The following is a 15,691-nucleotide window of genomic DNA, read 5'->3' on the forward strand; positions in this document are numbered from 1 at the left end:
CGCAATAGAATTACGCTACTTATGATTCATCCCTTGCATATTTCTCCTTATTTTTAACTACTTTTCAATTACTCTATGATTAACCCTTAAATATAGGAATAAATAGTTTTTATAGTGGCAGTGTATTCATTGGCAATCTGTCTAGACTCCATCTTGGAACCGTTACTCATAAGCTCACCTTAAGTTGAAAGGCTGCGGATGAAAGCTTGGCAAACAGTGCAAAGTTCTTGGTTTAAGACTATACTTTCAGAAATCATTTCTATAGGCTTTGAAGGGAGAAATGTGCTTGAAAGAGTCTGAGCTTGTGCCTCACGATGATGCGTTTTAGAGCTTTCTTGTGAGCATGAAAGCAGTTGATAACTCTGTTTTATGCAGTGGTTGTCTGCTTTTGATGACTGTTCTCTTCTTTTTGAGAAGATTCAGAAGAAAGCTCTTTCAGAGTGGTTTTAGTCAGTTAAAGAACAGGAAATGCATGAAAAAAAGGGTTTCAAAACCTAATCAATGCACAGTAGGCAAAGTTTGAACATGATTGATTTTTCGCATGTTTTTTTATGTTTCGCACTTTGTTTTTGCATCTATCTAAAAAATTGCAAAACAGACTCAAAAGGTTTAGTCTAACAAGATTTGTAAAAATATGGCAAACACTAATGCATAAACTTTGCTGGTAGCATAAAGATAAGGAGTTCCTAGCTTATTATTTATCTAGTTTTAGTTAAGAGAATCAAAAATGTATTTGAAATTCTACATTAGGGCAGATTCTTATATACCGTTATTAAATGTCATTGAAAATATCCACCACAAAATGCACCTATAGCATGGTCGGATTTGACCCAGACTCACCCCAGATTTCTCACTTGGCAGTGGGAATAAACCTCTGAAAAACATGGTAAATCCGAATAAAAATCTACTCGCAAGACATAAGAATGTTGCAGTGGATTTGTATATGGAGTTATTTGACAGTATTTTTGAATCCACTCTAATATTTTGCTTCATAAACCAATTGTTTACTCGTTTCAACTTACTATACAAATTAAGCCTTAAACAGAGGCATAAATTGTGTTTAGATTTGTATTAATTCAAATCTTTTGCATCTAAAGCTTGACATTTTGACAAATTAGTTCACCTTACGATTCCACACTTTGCAAAGAGTACAAACCTCAAAAGATAACAAAGCATATCTGTATCTAAATGCGCTGTTAAGATGAACAGATTTTTTTATTTATTTGTTAGCGCAATAGAATTACGCTACTTATGATTCATCCCTTGCATATTTCTCCTTATTTTTAACTACTTTTCAATTACTCTATGATTAACCCTTAAATTTAGGAATAAATAGTTTTTATAGTGGCACTGTATTCATTGGTAATCTGTCTGGACTCCATCTTGGAACCGTTACGCATAAGCTCACCTTAAGTTGAAAGGCTGCGGATGAAAGCTTGGCAAACAATGCAACGTTCTTGGTTTAAGACTATACTTTCAGGGATCATTTCTATAGGCTTTGAAGGGAGAAATGTGTTTGAAAGAGTCTGAGCTCGTGCTCCACGATGATGAGTTTTAGGGCTTTCTTGTGAGTCTGAAAGCAGTTGATAATGCTGTTTTAGCAGTGGTTGTCTGCTTTTGATGACTGTTCTCTTCTTTTTGAGAAGTTGGAGAAGAAAGCTCTTTCAGAGTGGTTTTAGTCAGTTAAAGAACAGGAAATGCATGAAAAAAAGGGTTTCAAAACCTAATCAATGCACAGTAGTCAAAGTTTGAACATGATTGATTTTTCCCTTTTTTTTTTGTTTCGCACTTTTTTTTGCATCTATCTAAAAAATTGCAAAACAGACTCAAAGGGCCAGATATATCATTACTCTGACAGCTCACTCCACTTTCACATATGGCTAAAGTCAGTTTTTGCCAAGTCAGATTTATGATCGGCCCTTTAAGACTGTGATAAATGTGGTTTGCCCATAGTCTGATTTTTGATTTGTAACTGGTTTCAAAAAGTCGCATCTTTGTAAAAAGTCGCATCTGTGGGGAAGTTGTATTCTAAATGCATTTAAAAGTCGCATCTGAGGAAAAAGTCGCATTCGCAATGTATTAAAAAGTCGCATATGAGGAAAAAGTCGCAAATGAAAGGCATTAAAAAGTCGCACGTCATTAATTATTCTTATGTAAAAGTCGCAAAGCATTAAAATTTTGCTTAAAAAGTCGCACAGACATATATAAAAGAGGAAACAGTCGCATTTATCCCTTCTTTCCCTGAGGTACATTGAAAGAGAACATGGCAACCATGGATCCATCGATGATTAAGGATCTGTTTGTCCAATTTCTCCAAAATTATGCCCCACAGCTTAGCAGACATGTTAGTAATAATTCAAATCCGGAAGTAACAGCATCTACAAGCCAAAGTTTGGTCCCTACAACCAATGCTTCAACAATACGTGATTTAGAAGAATCCGAAAATAGAGATTCCTCAGACAATCAGGTGCCTGTGAATACCAAAGAAAAGCGATAGAAAAAAAAAAGTTCACCGCTGAAGAAAAAAAAATATTAGTTGAAAAGGTAAAAAATAGAGAAAAGTTTGTTATTTGGACAAAATGCAAGAGTATATGTAAATCTATTACATTGAAAATATATGTAAAAATGGCTAGATGTGTGCCTTTGAAACATTCTTCAAGTCCCGAGTTTGTGGGGCATTCACTGGCGGAGAAAGGGCACATTCATGTGCTGTGTAATACTAATCCTACAAACATTTAAAATTTTAGAAAAAATAAAAGTCAAATTTCAATGGAGTTTGTGAAACATGGATGGATAGAGGTTAACATGGATGTTTTGCGGTTTTCCAAAATCTCCTAATGCGGGTCCATTCACATGTCCATAATGTATTTGTTGGATCCACTGATCGCAAAAAATTGCAAAACACACACAGCGGTCAAGTCCCTTACACATTTTGCTCACTGCCCCAAATAGAATATGCCTGGTCATGCCACCAATTGGGGACACAAATAGGACATCATATATTTTGTGCAGCACCGGAAAAGCAGAACCGGAAATAACAATGCGCAATTCTGTGTCCAGGCTGCACATCGTGCTGCACCATAGAAATGATTTGGTCTGCAATTCCATGGCGCCAAAAACATTTCAAAATGGCCGACATGTCAATGGACCCTTAATCGCCGTTCGACAGCTTCAAATGTGCAAAGGCTCTGTGCATGTGGCCTGATTACTCCCTTCAAACATTTATTACTCTTCCTCCGCATTTGACAAACTTAAGATAAATAAATGTTTTCAAAGTTTTGGCAAAAAATTTAATAATTAGGGTACTTTTCGCTTTCTAAGACGCACCAGATGATAAGACGCACCTAGGTTTTTGTGGAGTAAATTTAAAAAAAAAAAAAAAAAAGTGTGCTTAAGGTATCATTTGAACTAAAGGTGGTCTGGGGATGACGCACTGTTATGGGGATCTGGGGAAGACGCACTGTTATGGGGATCAGTGGATGACACTGTTAGGGGGGATCTGTGGATGACGCACTGTTATGGGGTCATGCTCCGCTTGACGCACCTCCCTCCTCATGCGCCGTCTGCTCCAGCTCCCGCAGTCATGCGTCGCCTGCCCCAGCACCCTCCTCATGCGCCGCCTGCCTGCTTTTCTCAATTTAGGAATGAACGGGTAGGCGGGGCATGACAGAGACAGCTGGTGCAGGCGACGCATGACAGAGGGAGCTGGAGCAGATGGCGCATGAGGGAGGAGGTGCCGCGAGCAGCGCATGACCGAGCGAGATGCCGGTCTGACAATACTTACAGTACTACAGTAAGAGCCGGACAGAGCATATACTAGTAGATATAGATCAGATTGAATGTTTAACAGTTGCGGGGCCCGGTGTATTACAGTAGAGTTACTGCACCTGGCCCCGCCTCCTCCCTCCACACTGTCACTAATACTTTGCTGGCCACGCTGTGCAGCATAGCGGCCAGCGATGTATTTGATTTATAAGAGGCACGGCCATTTTCCCCCCACTTTAGTGGGCTAAAAAATGTGTCTTAAAATGCGAAAAATACGGTACCTTTGGCAATACAATATTGCAAAAATGAAATGTGTCTGCTTGTCTCATTGCTATGCTGATCTCTATTAATGTTTTGTAAAAATTTGAATGTGCCAAAATACATTTGGAAATACTTTTGAATAATCTAATATTTCAAAGCATGTTTTGCAAAAAATTATGTCGATTAGTTAGTTATTAATCTACAAATGGGTTTTCATTTCTCCAGGTGGTATCAAACTATGACTCTTTATTTGGGAAAAATGCGGATCGTCTTCTATTAGCCTTAAAAAATAAAATATGGACAAATATTGGGGTGCAAATCAACAGTTTAGGAATTGACAAGAGATCTATATCTGATTTAAAGAAGAAATGGCATGATTGTCGTCGACTTTGTAAATTAAAATTGTCAAAAATACAAAAAATGGTTAAACAAACTGGAGGTGGTCCATGCAATACTACTGGTTTGAATGAAACTGAAGAACTAATTGCTAACACCTATCGTAAAGAGCAAATATGTGGCATTGGAAACATGGATACAATGGATTGGGATTTGCAAGAAGGTTGGTATTTTCAACTTTATAACTAATATTTCGGTTAAATTTACACTTTGGAGAACAAATAGTCATTAACGGAAACTGAAAAGCTTGTTGATTGTTTTTTAAAAACTAACATGTTATAGGTTCCTTTGTTTTCTAAATTTACAATTAAAATAAAGAAAAAGTCAAACCTACCAGCCATAAAAATGTACATTTCTATACCTTTATAAATTGGTCTGTTTAAATTTTATAGAACCACAAATAACGCATAACTTGGACGAAGATGTGGAAATTTGTGTGGCAGCAGAAAATTCATCGCCAACTGAAGACAACACCAATTTTGAGACTAGACAGGAGGAACACAATCCACAGCCAGTACCTGATGAAAATTCAAGAAACACACTAGATCGGTATATGAATGCAACACAAATGTTTTATAATGATCTGATTCAAACCCAAAGAGACATAGCAATGTCATTGCAAAATATAAGAACTGATTTGAATGTTTCACTAACTGGAATTTTTAGGGAGGTTTCAAAAATGCGAAACATAATGGAACAACCTAGCACTTCTCCAAAAAGGACAAGAACCAGAGTTTCAAGCCCATCTACATCTATGGGATATGATATTAGTGAACTTGCAGATGAACCTCTGAACCTCAGTGTCTATCAACAGTCATTGGACCAAGAAGATAGTGCTAGTCAATTTTCGATTTCGGAAAGCAATGTTCCTCAGACCTCTCCAAAAAAAAAAGTAAAAAAAAACATAAAAAAGCCAAACATTTCAAAAGAAATGTCTGATAAAGGAAAGTATCTGTTGAAGGTGAAAAAAGATTTATCTAATCCCAAAAAGAGTCATGTGAAAAAACAAAAATCCGATCATTAACAAAATGTACAACAACTAGTCAATTTGACTACTTGTCTCATTTCTTGGGCCAATCCAAATAGAAAAATATGGGCATGCCGTATTTTGCAATTACGCAAAAAACCCTCCTGGTAGCAGGATTTTTGAGCATGTCACATTGCCTACAGTGTTGAAATGTGAATAGTTTGGGTTTTTATAAAAAAAAAACATGGCAAGCCGTCTCCGGACACAAAAAAAGTGCTGGATCCATTTGTTCAATGAAAGTTCGATTTAGTCATGTTTGGTGGGGTGATGTGGTCCACAGTCTTTTTAAAAAGTTGTGCTGGAATTGTATTTTAGATGTGTCCAGCAAGTGATCTCACTGGCCTAATTTATCTGCAGCAAACAAACATTTTTGGACGAGACTCCATGTCCATTTTCACTTTTATGGTGGTGCCCGATTGGCAGACCCTGCAACTTATACATGTCTCTAGTAGGCCAGAGTCTTATTGTTAAGTTAACAAGTTTAAGCTGGAGTTCACAACAGCGTTCGGCCTTTTCAGTTCTCTTAATGCCTTATAGTGGCAGGAAAAAGTAAAGGACGGAACCTGCATGTAACTGAGCACAACGCAGCTTCGGGACCCCATAGAGTGTTAGAGGCTGCGTTTGGATTAGACTATGAAGATGATTTGGGAGCGGAGACAAAAGTACTGCCTGCTTTTTGAACACAATTTAAATACCCTTTCAATTACCGAGAAACTAACGCACTCCATTATAGTCTACGGGGCTTGTGGGCTCTGTTCCGCTCAGTAATGTGCCAAATGCATCCTTACAATTCTTAACAGCTTCTAGAATGGAGTTGGAAAACTGACAGGCCAAACGCTCATTTTAACTAAGTGAGGTCCCCTCTTGGCATGTTTGCAGGGCCTTTTTGTGAGAAGCAGTCCTGGACTGTTGTAGTTAATGGTGCATAACTGCATTTAACTCTCCAAGGGTACCATAGGCTAACTTTTGGGGTGGGCGTAAAGTCACAAAATGGGCACACACTGCTGAAGTCCCGTTCTTTGGGGCCTATTTTATTGAAATCGTTGGAATAATTGTTTAAATTGCCTTTGTATATTGTTAGGTTTGCCCAAATGCTTTCGGATTGAATTTTCAAATGTAAAATGTTTTTAGGTTTAAACATTAAAAAAAGAATAATAAATCTATTTGGTTACACCAAAAATGAAGTTTTTATTTATTTCAAAATATATGTCGAATGATAAATTTTAAAAGAAAAATAAAAAAGGGAAAGGTTTGTCTATACCCAAAACAATCAATACATATTAGTCTATAGATATTTTAACAGACAAAACTGAAAACGATTTGACATAAACTAGACAGTTTTTAATGCATTTTGATATATTTTGTACCCAATTAACTCCAATTTACAAACTTTAATTAAAAATTAGAAAAATATCACAATACAAACATGATGTTCTGGTCGGAAAATTGTTATTTCAAGGTGATAAACTAAAAAAATGTGTCACCAAAGTTTAGTTTCCCAAACAATAAAAACATCACTGTATCAGATTTATTTAACCAAAAAAAGATTGATTAATTTCACGTCTAACAACATAACCATCATCATTCCCTTCAACAAGTTGCATACCTTGACTACTTATTTCCTCTCGTAGATTTTCGGCAATCTCAATAGCTAAATTAAATTTTTTGGCTAAGTTGTGTAATATACAACAAGCGACAATAATTTTGCACACAAATTCGGGATTGTACAAAAGTGCCCCACCGGTCATATCTAAACAACGAAATCTACTTTTTAAAACACCAAAAACTCGTTCAATCATTCCCCTTGTTTTTTTATGCGCTTTGTTGAATTTTTTTTCCACTTCCAAACTTGGATTCAAATATGGCGTCATTAGCCATGTTTTCAGGCTGTATCCATTGTCTCCTTTAGGAATTTAAATCAAAAAACAAAAAAATTAAATTAACCAACATTGTGTATGCACAAAAACATTGTTAACTTTAATAAGAAACCGATATATAATCGATTTGACTACAAAAATTCAACGATTAAATACAAAAAATAATCTAAAATCTTAAAAGAGCGCAGATACATATCTTTGCTATCCGAATTTTTATGAAAAAAAATAACAAAAAAAGAGAAAAAAAAAAAAAAAAAATAAATAAAAAAAAGTTGAAAAGGAAATTTAAAAGCTATACATTACCCAATAATAAGCCATTTCCAAAAACACCATCGATTAACTTTGTTCCCAAACAGCTATTTTGCAAGATAAATGCGTCATGTGTGCTTCCAGGAAACTTGGCAACAACATCAGTGATCTCCATATTGGGGCCACAACACATTTGAACATTAATCGAGTGGAACATTTTTCGATTGCGGTAGATCGTCTCCACATCACTGGGTGGTATAAGAGCAACGTGAGTGCAGTCTATTAATGAAATTATGTTTGGAAAACCAGCCTTGAGAAAAAAATCTTTTTTGAATTTAGAAATTTCAAACGGTGACGTGGGAAAGTGAATATATGTTTTACACACAGAAAGAATAGCCTTTATTACTTGGTGCAGTATTCTGGAAAATGCTGCCTGACTGAATCCAAAACGACCACCAATACAGTGTTGGAAGTTTCCAGTGGCCAAAAAATGCAAAACAGATAATAGTTTTAGTTTTCCACTTATAGCTTGGGATTAGAGTTGAGCGAACACCTGGATGTTCGGGTTCCGAGAAGTTCGGCCGAACTTCCCGGAAATGTTCGGGTTCGGGATCCGAACCCGACCCGAACTTCGTCCCGAACCCCATTGAAGTCAATGGGGACCCGAACTTTTGGGCACTAAAAAGGCTGTAAAACAGCCCAGGAAAGAGCTAGAGGGCTGCAAAAGGCAGCAACATGTAGGTAAATCCCCTGCAAACAAATGTGGATAGGGAAATGAATTAAAATTAAAATTAAAAAAATAAAAATGAACCAATATCAATTGGACAGAGGTCCCATAGCAGAGAATCTGGCTTCACGTCAGCAGAGAATCAGTCTCTTAATGCCATAGCAAAGAATCTGGCTTCATGTCAGCAGAGAATCAGTCTCTTCATGCCATAGCAGAGAATCTGGCTTCATGTCAGCGTAGAATCAGTCTTCATGTCATAGCAGAGAATCAGGCTTCACGTCACCCACCACTGGAACAGGCCACTGTCACACATTTAGGCCCCGGCACCCAGACAGAGGAGAGCGGTCCCGTAACAGAGAATCTGGCCTTATGTCAGCACAGAATCTGTCTTCATGTCATAGCAGAGAATCAGGCATCACGTCACCCACCACTGGAACAGGCCACTGTCACACATTTAGGCCCAGGCACCCAGGCAGAGGAGAGAGGTCCCGTAACAGAGAATCTGGCCTTATGTCAGCGCAGAATCTGTCTTCATGTCATAGCAGAGAATCAGGCATCACGTCACCCACCACTGGAACAGGCCACTGTCACAATTTAGGCCCAGGCACCCAGGCAGAGGAGAGAGGTCCCATAACAGAGAATCTGGCCTTATGTCAGCGCAGAATCTGTCTTCATGTCATAGCAGAGAATCAGGCATCACATCACCCACCACTGGAACAGGCCACTGTCACACATTTAGGCCCAGGCACCCAGGCAGAGGAGAGAGGTCCCGTAACAGAGAATCTGGCCTTATGTCAGTGCAGAATCTGTATTCATGTCATAGCAGAGAATCAGGCTTCACGTCACCCACCACTGGAACAGGCCACTGTCACACATTTAGGCCCCGGCACCCAGACAGAGGAGAGCGGTCCCGTAACAGAGAATCTGGCCTTATGTCAGCGCAGAATCTGTCTTCATGTCATAGCAGAGAATCAGGCATCACGTCACCCACCACTGGAACAGGCCACTGTCACACATTTAGGCCCAGGCACCCAGGCAGAGGAGAGAGGTCCCGTAACAGAGAATCTGGCCTTATGTCAGCGCAGAATCAGTCTTCATGTCATAGCAGAGAATCAAGCTTCACGTCACCCACCACTGGAACAGGCCACTGTCACACATTTAGGCCCCGGCACCCAGACAGAGGAGAGAGGTCCTGTAACAGAGAATCTGGCCTTATGTCAGCACAGAATCTGTCTTCATGTCATAGCAGAGAATCAGGCATCACGTCACCCACCACTGGAACAGGCCACTGTCACACATTTAGGCCCAGGCACCCAGGCAGAGGAGAGAGGTCCCGTAACAGAGAATCTGGCCTTATGTCAGCGCAGAATCTGTCTTCATGTCATAGCAGAGAATCAGGCATCACGTCACCCACCACTGGAACAGGCCACTGTCACACATTTAGGCCCAGGCACCCAGGCAGAAGAGAGAGGTCCCGTAACAGAGAATCTGGCCTTATGTCAGCGCAGAATCAGTCTTCATGTCATAGCAGAGAATCAAGATTCACGTCACCCACCACTGGAACAGGCCACTGTCACACATTTAGGCCCCGGCACCCAGACAGAGGAGAGAGGTCCTGTAACAGAGAATCTGGCCTTATGTCAGCACAGAATCTGTCTTCATGTCATAGCAGAGAATCAGGCATCACGTCACCCACCACTGGAACAGGCCACTGTCACACATTTAGGCCCAGGCACCCAGGCAGAGGAGAGAGGTCCCGTAACAGAGAATCTGGCCTTATGTCAGCACAGAATCTGTCTTCATGTCATAGCAGAGAATCAAGCTTCACGTCACCCACCACTGGAACAGGCCACTGTCACACATGTAGGCCCCGGCACCCAGACAGAGGAGAGAGGTCCTGTAACAGAGAATCTGGCCTTATGTCAGCACAGAATCTGTCTTCATGTCATAGCAGAGAATCAAGCTTCACGTCACCCACCACTGGAACAGGCCACTGTCACACATTTAGGCCCAGGCACCCAGACAGAGGAGAGCGGTCCCGTAACAGAGAATCTGGCCTTATGTCAGCGCAGAATCTGTATTCATGTCATAGCAGAGAATCAGGCTTCACGTCACCCACCACTGGAACAGGCCACTGTCACACATTTAGGCCCAGGCACCCAGGCAGAGGAGAGAGGTCCCGTAACAGAGAATCTGGCCTTATGTCAGCGCAGAATCTGTATTCATGTCATAGCAGAGAATCAGGCTTCACGTCACCCACCACTGGAACAGGCCACTGTCACACATTTAGGCCCAGGCACCCAGGCAGAGGAGAGAGGTCCCGTAACAGAGAATCTGGCCTTATGTCAGCGCAGAATCTGTATTCATGTCATAGCAGAGAATCAGGCTTCACGTCACCCACCACTGGAACAGGCCACTGTCACACATTTAGGCCCAGGCACCCAGGCAGAGGAGAGCGGTCCCGTAACAGAGAATCTGGCCTTATGTCAGCGCAGAATCTGTCTTCATGTCATAGCAGAGAATCAGGCTTCACGTCACCCACCACTGGAACAGGCCACTGTCACACATTTAGGCCCAGGCACCCAGGCAGAGGAGAGAGGTCCCGTAACAGAGAATCTGGCCTTATGTCAGCGCAGAATCAGTCTTCATGTCATAGCAGAGAATCAAGCTTCACGTCACCCACCACTGGAACAGGCCACTGTCACACATTTAGGCCCCGGCACCCAGACAGAGGAGAGAGGTCCTGTAACAGAGAATCTGGCCTTATGTCAGCACAGAATCTGTCTTCATGTCATAGCAGAGAATCAGGCATCACGTCACCCACCACTGGAACAGGCCACTGTCACACATTTAGGCCCAGGCACCCAGGCAGAGGAGAGAGGTCCCGTAACAGAGAATCTGGCCTTATGTCAGCGCAGAATCAGTCTTCATGTCATAGCAGAGAATCAAGCTTCACGTCACCCACCACTCGGACAGGCCACTGTCACACATTTAGGCCCCGTCACCCAGACAGAGGAGAGAGGTCCTGTAACAGAGAATCTGGCCTTATGTCAGCACAGAATCTGTCTTCATGTCATAGCAGAGAATCAGGCATCACGTCACCCACCACTGGAACAGGTTACTGTCACACATTTAGGCCAAGGCACCCAGACAGAGGAGAGCGGTCCCGTAACAAAGAATCTGGCCTTATGTCAGCACAGAATCTGTCTTCATGTCATAGCAGAGAATCAGGCTTCACGTCACCCACCACTGGAACAGGCCACTGTCACACATTTAGGCCCCGGCACCCAGACAGAGGAGAGGTTCATTCAACTTTGGGTTGCCCCACAATATAATGGTAAAATGAAATTAAAAATAGTATTGAATGAGGAAGTGCTCTGGAGTAGAATAATATATTGTTAAGGGGAGGTAGTTAATATCTAATCTGCACAAGGGATGGACAGTTCCTGTGGGATCCATGCCTGTTTCATTTTTATGAACGTCAGCTTGTCCACATTGGCTGTAGACAGGCGGCTGCGTTTGTCTGTAATGACGCCCCCTGCCGTGCTGAATACACGTTCAGACAAAACGCTGGCCGCCGGGCAGGCCAGCACCTCCAAGGCATAAAAGGTTAGCTCTGGCCACGTGGACAATTTGGAGACCCAGAAGTTGAATGGGGCCGAACCATCAGTCAGTACGTGGAGGGGTGTGCACAGGTACTGTTCCACCATGTTAGTGAAATGTTGCCTCCTGCTAACACGTTCCGTATGAGGTGGTGGTGCAGTTAGCTGTGGCGTGGTGACAAAACTTTTCCACATCTCTGCCATGCTAACCCTGCCCTCAGAGGAGCTGACGTGACACAGCTGCGTTGGCGACCTCTTGCGCCTCCTCTGCCTTCGCCTTGGGCTTCCACTGGTTCCCCTGTGACATTTGGGAATGCTCTCAGTAGCGCTTCTACCAACGTGCGCTTGTACTCGCGCATCTTCCTATCACGCTCCAGTGTAGGAAGTAAGGTGGGCACATTGTCTTTGTACCGGGGATCCAGCAGGGTGGCAACCCAGTAGTCCGCACACGTTAAAATGTGGGCAACTCTGCTGTCGTTGCGCAGGCACTGCAGCATGTAGTCGCTCATGTGTGCCAGGCTGCCCAGAGGTAAGGACAAGCTGTCCTCTGTGGGAGGCGTATCGTCATCGTCCTGTGTTTCCCCCCAGCCACGCACCAATGATGGGCCCGAGCTGCTTTGGGTGCCACCCTGCTGTGAACATGCTTCATCCTCATCCTCCTCCACCTCCTCCTCATCCTCGTCCTCCAGTAGTGGGCCCTGTCTGGCCACATTTGTACCTGGCCTCTGGTGTTGCAAAAAACCTCCCTCTGAGTCATTTTGAAGAGACTGGCCTGAAAGTGCTAAAAATGACCCCTCTTCCTCCTCTTCCTCCTTGGCCACCTCCTCTTCCATCATCGCCCTAAGTGTTTTCTCAAGGAGACATAGAAGTGGTATTGTAACGCTGATAACGGCGTCATCGCCACTGGCCATGTTGGTGGAGTACTCGAAACAGCGCAACAGGGCACACAGGTCTCGCATGGAGGCCCAGTCATTGGTGGTGAAGTGGGTCTGATCCGCAGTGCGATTGACCCGTGCGTGCTGCAGCTGAAACTCCACTATAGACTGCTGCTGCTCGCACAGTCTGTCCAGCATATGCAAGGTGGAGTTCCACCTGGTGGGCACGTCGCATATGAGGCGGTGAGCGGGAAGGCCGAAGTTACGCTGTAGCGCAGACAGGCGAGCAGCGGCAGGGTGTGAACGCCGGAAGCGCGAACAGACGGCCCGCACTTTATGCAGTAGCTCTGACATGTCGGGGTAGTTGCGAATGAACTTCTGCACCACCAAATTCAGCACATGCGCCAGGCAAGGGATGTGCGTCAAACCGGCTAGTCCCAGAGCTGCAACGAGATTTCGCCCATTATCGCACACCACCAAGCCGGGCTTGAGGCTCACCGGCAGCAACCACTCGTCGGTCTGTTGTTCTATACCCCGCCACAACTCCTGTGCGTTGTGGGGCCTGTCCCCCAAACATATGAGTTTCAGAATGGCCTGCTGACGTTTACCCCGGGCTGTGCTGAAGTTGGTGGTGAAGGTGTGTGGCTGACTGGATGAGCAGGTGGAAGAAGAGGAGTAGGAAGCTGAGTAGGAAAAGGAGGAGACAGGAGGCAAAGAATGTTGCCCTGCGATCCTTGGCGGCGGAAGGACGTGCGCCAAACAGCTCTCCGCCTGGGGCCCAGCCGCCACTACATTTACCCAGTGTGCAGTTAGGGAGATATAGCATCCCTGGCCGTGCTTACTGGTCCACGTATCTGTGGTTAGGTGGACCTTGCCACAGATGGCGTTGCGCAGTGCACACTTGATTTTATCGGAAACTTGTTTGTGCAGGGAAGGCACGGCTCTCTTAGAGAAGTAGTGGCGGCTGGGAACAACATACTGTGGGACAGCAAGCGACATGAGCTGTTTGAAGCTGTGTGTGTCCACCAGCCTAAATGACAGCATTTCATAGGCCAGTAGTTTAGAAATGCTGGCATTCAGGGCCAGGGATCGAGGGTGGCTAGGTGGGAATTTACGCTTTCTCTCAAATGTTTGTGAGATGGAGAGCTGAACGCTGCCGTGTGACATGGTTGAGATGCTTGGTGACGCAGGTGGTGGTGTTGGTGGTACATCCCATGTTTGCTGGGCGGCAGGTGCCAACGTTCCTCCAGAGGTGGAGGAAGAGGCCGAGGCGGCGGCAGCAGCAGCAGAAGAGGCCGAGGCGGCGGCAGCAGCAGAAGAGGCCGAGGCGGCAGCAGCAGAAGAGGTAGCAGGGGGAGCCTGAGTGACTTCTTTGTTTTTAAGGTGTTTACTCCACTGGAGTTCATGCTTTGCATGCAGGTGCCTGGTCATGCAGGTTGTGCTAAGGTTCAGAACGTTAATGCCTCGCTTCAGGCTCTGATGGCACAGAGTGCAAACCACTCGGGTCTTGTCGTCAGCACATTGTTTGAAGAAGTGCCATGCCTGGGAACTCCTTGAAGCTGCCTTTGGGGTGCTCGGTCCCAGATGGCGGCGGTCAGTAGCAGGCGGAGTCTCTTGGCGGCGGGTGTTCTGATTTTTCCCACTGCTCCCTCTTTTGCTACGCTGTTGGCTCGGTCTCACCACTGCCTCTTCCTCCGAACTGTGAAAGTCAGTGGCACGACCTTCATTTTATGTGGGGTCTAGGACCTCTTCGTCCCCTGCATCGTCTTCCACCCAGTCTTGATCCCTGACCTCCTGTTCAGTCTGCACACTGCAGAAAGACGCAGCAGTTGGCACCTGTGTTTCGTCATCATCAGAGACGTGCAGAGGTGGTATTCCCATGTCCTCATCATCAGGAAACATAAGTGGTTGTGCGTTTGTGCATTTTATCTGCCCTTGGGAAACCCTGGCAGCAGAGTCTTCAAACAGCATAAGAGACTGCTGCATAACTTGAGGCTCAGACAGTTTCCCTGATATGCATGGGGGTGATGTGACAGACTGATGGGCTTGGTTTTCATGCGCCATCTGTGCGCTTTCTGCAGAAGACTGGGTGGGAGATAATGTGAACGTGCTGGATCCACTGTCGGCCACCCAATTGACTAATGCCTGTACCTGCTCAGGCCTTACCATCCTTAGAACGGCATTGGGCCCCACCAAATATCGCTGTAAATTCTGCTGGCTAGTGGGACCTGAGGTAGTTGGTTCACTAGGACGTGTGGCTGTGGCAGAATGGCCACGTCCTCTCCCAGCACCATAGGGTCCACTAACACCACCACGACCATGTCCACGTCCGCGTCCCTTATTAGATTTTTTCCTCATTGTTCCCGTTCACCACAATTTTGAGAATGGCAAATTTGGGATTGCTTTTTCAACCCAGAACAAAAAGTGTGCTTTCACGGTCACTACAAATAACTTGACCAGATAAAACTGTGCAGATTTGGTTGAATAGAGATGTGAGACCTGGTTTTTTTTTGCGCTGTGTGACAGTTATAGGTTTAATCACAGAATGACACTTCTATCAGCACGCTAGCGTGTGTCTTAGGTTTTTCTGAATGATACTATCAATAACTTCAATGTAAGATTTTCTTTTTGGGATAGATTTCAAGTAGGTCTGAAATACCACAAACTAGTTATTTTCAGAATGGCAAATTTGGGAATGCTTTTTCAACCCAGAACAAAAAGTCTCCTTTCACGGTCACTACAAATAACTTGACCAGCTAAAACTGTGCAGATTTGGTTGAATAGAGATGTGAGACCTGTTTTTTTTTGCGCTGTGTAACAGTTATAGGTTTAATCACAGAATGACACTTCTATCAGCACGCTAGCGTGTGTCTTAGGTTTTTCTGAATGATACTATCAATAACTTCAATGTA

General features: G+C 43.8%; 2 non-coding genes across 2 annotated transcripts; both read left to right on the forward strand.

Annotated features, from left to right (window-relative positions):
* The first annotated feature begins 234 nt into the window (after positions 1-234).
* Positions 235-445, forward strand: LOC120996753. Its single transcript, XR_005777864.1, has one exon. It is a non-coding gene; the product is annotated as a small nucleolar RNA U3 (small nucleolar RNA).
* A 1,019-nt stretch (positions 446-1,464) lies between these two features.
* Positions 1,465-1,674, forward strand: LOC120996754. Its single transcript, XR_005777865.1, has one exon. It is a non-coding gene; the product is annotated as a small nucleolar RNA U3 (small nucleolar RNA).
* Positions 1,675-15,691: the final 14,017 nt, after the last annotated feature.

The sequence above is a fragment of the Bufo bufo genome, chromosome 3 (assembly GCF_905171765.1).
Source record: "Bufo bufo chromosome 3, aBufBuf1.1, whole genome shotgun sequence".
Classification (NCBI taxonomy): Eukaryota; Metazoa; Chordata; class Amphibia; order Anura; family Bufonidae; genus Bufo; species Bufo bufo.